We start from the raw sequence: 3,183 nt of genomic DNA on the forward strand, positions 1-3,183 counted from the left end.
CGCAGTCAGAAGGTGGCAGCATGCGTCGGCCTTGAGTGCACACTTGCAATGACAAGCATTTGTGGGCGGGGCTTGGCGATTCACGCAGATCCTCGCAGCTCTGCCGTCAAGTAAAGGTAAGCAAAGAGGGACACGCGGCTCCGAATCCTCGTCTCTACAGCCTCCCGGCGAGAAAAAAAAGCTTCACGTCCTCAAACAGTCCGAGAACCAGAGGTTTTTAGCTGCAAGTCTATTCCAGCGCGAAGCCCGAGCGGGCGAGGCAAGCCGCTGTAGCTACGGCAGCTGAGAGGGGCCAAACCGCCGCCGGGAGGCCCGGCTGTTTTAATAAAGCTCAACATACCAGCTTGGTTTCTTCACTCCACAACGCTCAGCACGTCACAGCCAAAGTTACAGTTTCTGCCAGTTAAAAAGATGTAGCTGCAGATTAATGAACATAAATGCATAAAAACGCGTTTAAAAAAAACAAAAAAACACTCGACCGCCAGCTCAGCAGAGCTAGAAGTGGCTTAGCTTAAGAGCCTGCGCTGAGTCTATAGCTTTCATCACTGCATGTTTCTAAATCATTCAAAGCTAAGCTCTCAGCTAAATAATGACACAAATACAGAAACCTAAAGCAGAACAAGTAAGGAGGGACGAGGGGGAATAATCACTGTGCTGCTAATTAATATCATGTAACAGACAAATCAATGAAACAGACAGAAACATGGTGCATATGTAGCAGAATAGCTGTTTAATCATCTGAGTGATCGCCGTTAAATATCCAAAGCGTTTTCGTCCTCCTCCCTGGTCATGGACACCGTGCAGTAGCGGTAGGCTCAAACATTCAAGACAGAAAGCTCCGAAACGAAACGTTTCAAACAGTCAGAGGAGAGAAAGCAGAGATCCGGCAGTCGGCTTCACCGCCGAGATACGAGGAGAAAAAAAAAATGCTCGTTATGGGTTCCTGGGGTCCGACTGAACTCTGATCCGGACCACAGAGCTAAATGCTCAGCAGCTACAGAATCACTCTCACTCAAGTGTCACAGCGGCATCCTAAAGCCACACCAGTGGAGCGCTGAGACTTTCCTACACGGCAGAGACGGCTGGCAGATGTTGGAGGGTCACCTAAATCACCAGGACGCCTCCATCTCTTGCTTTCCTTCGCCAACAATCTTGAGTCAGCAATGCTGCACAAGAAGCTGACTTCTCTGCAAATAATGGCAGCGGAGAAAACGCCACTAGCTTGACCAAACATATAAAGACGGGAGGAAGGCAGAAGTCTACGGTTTAGGCCAACATAATTAAAATAAATCACCCGTTTAACAGGTCAAGCCTCTATGCCGCACTAACAGGGAGGCCAAACTCTCTGAAACAAACTAGGGATCATCTGCTGAGCTTGACGCTCACCGCTTCCTCAAACCCTGCAGCTTCCTACGTCTCACCGCTTCAGGTTCTCTCTAGAACCCGAACTCTACAGGAACGCCACCGTCAGTCGTTACAGACTGCGGCCGAGCTGATGATGGAGAAGAGAACAAATCTCTGTGCAGCTGAGAGGGGGAACGTCGTGCGACTCGCCTGTTCTTGCATACTGTGTTTGCATTGATGTGAATGAATGTGCAGGCCTTTAAAAGACCACGTGGATGATTTAGCACCTGGAAGAAGACAGCTGTACCTCCTCGCTAGAAAAGACTCTAATTCCTATTAAATCTGCTGACTAAGGAGGCGGCTAAATATACTTTAGTTTACCAACTCTTTAAATACGCCGCTGCCTGCAAAGGGAAGTAAATCTGTGCCCCAGTGTTGCTCACATTAGAGGGTGCGTGGAGGGTTTTCTTCTGAACGCGTCGTAGCTGCTTTTGACCGTTTCACCGATTCGGTTCTTCACAAATTGAAATCACAGTAAAATGTCAAGTGCTAATGTCAACAGAGACGTCCAGCCAATGGGTTACTGGGAACGACAGGAAACATTGGCAGAAGCTGGTGCAAAAAGCAGCAATGAGGTGTGGTTCTGGCCCCGGCCAGTTTCATGTTCTCCAGAGATAAAAAAAACAAAAAAAACGTCGTGTTTGATAAACAGACAAAGAAAAAAAAAACAGGAATTTTATTTCTTTGAAGCCACGAGTTTCACTCTCCGAAGTGTGGGGAGACCATTGTTTCTGCAGGAGTTCTCTGTTTTTTTTTTTTTTTTGGTATTATTTACAGCTATTGTACAAAAGATTCAAGCAAACACACAACAAAACGTCCAGATCCACAGGTAGTAGGTGTAGGATTTCCTTTATACTGTCGGGCAGAAATAAATGGCCTTATTTTAACACTAGTCAAGACATCCTGTCCTAATACCAACAGGGACGCACCGTCTATCGATCCACGTTCACAGCCAGCGGTCCGAGGTTCTGCTAAATGTTAACACCAGTCGATACCGTCTACACTTTTCCCTCCGTGGCATCGTTTCAGTTTCCAGCCTCCGACTCCTCTGCTGCGTCTTTACGAAGCGCAGCTAACGAGCGCTCAGCACCTTGTTTCTAAAACAGAACAAAGTGGAGCCGAGCCACGTCTTTTAGCTCCGACACCCTCAGCGTACGGTCCCAGGACGCTTCAAAAGTCCGACACGTTTGTTTCCTCAGCGACGCTCAGAAACAAGCCGTCCCGATTATACACACGATTTCTGAAAACTATTTCCTCTTTCATGGCCTCTTGGATAAAAGCCGTGCTGCTCGTTAGGGGGCAGACCCTCGTCACGGTTTTCCAGCCATGGTTTAAGACCCGGCCCGGCCCAAATCTGCACCAAAACTCCACAATCGCTCGCCAAGTTCAACAAGTTAGGTTTGCAATAATGAGGAAAAAAAACCTACACTTAGTACCTTCAAGTTCCTCTTAGGTGTCTGGGAAGGGGGGGTGGTCATTTTTAGGGAACAGGAACATTTACACAGTTACAACTCACAAAAGTGCATTAATGACCACGAGAGAAGAGGGGGAGGGAGGGAGGGGAGGGGGCGGGGAAACGGAAGATAAAAAAAGAAACAAATACTTTTATTTTCATTGCAAGAAGCTTTACTTCCTGTAAGCTTCAAGCGTCTTTAAAATGCCGAACTGGAGAAAAAAAATCTAAACTTAAAAATCAAAAGAAAAAAAAAATTATTCAAGTCATTCTTCCTTTCTTACAAAGCCCGCTGTGCGCATCAGGGTGGGGGCGGGTGGGGGGGC

The sequence above is a fragment of the Fundulus heteroclitus genome, unplaced genomic scaffold (genome assembly GCF_011125445.2).
Source record: "Fundulus heteroclitus isolate FHET01 unplaced genomic scaffold, MU-UCD_Fhet_4.1 scaffold_80, whole genome shotgun sequence".
Taxonomy (NCBI): Eukaryota; Metazoa; Chordata; class Actinopteri; order Cyprinodontiformes; family Fundulidae; genus Fundulus; species Fundulus heteroclitus.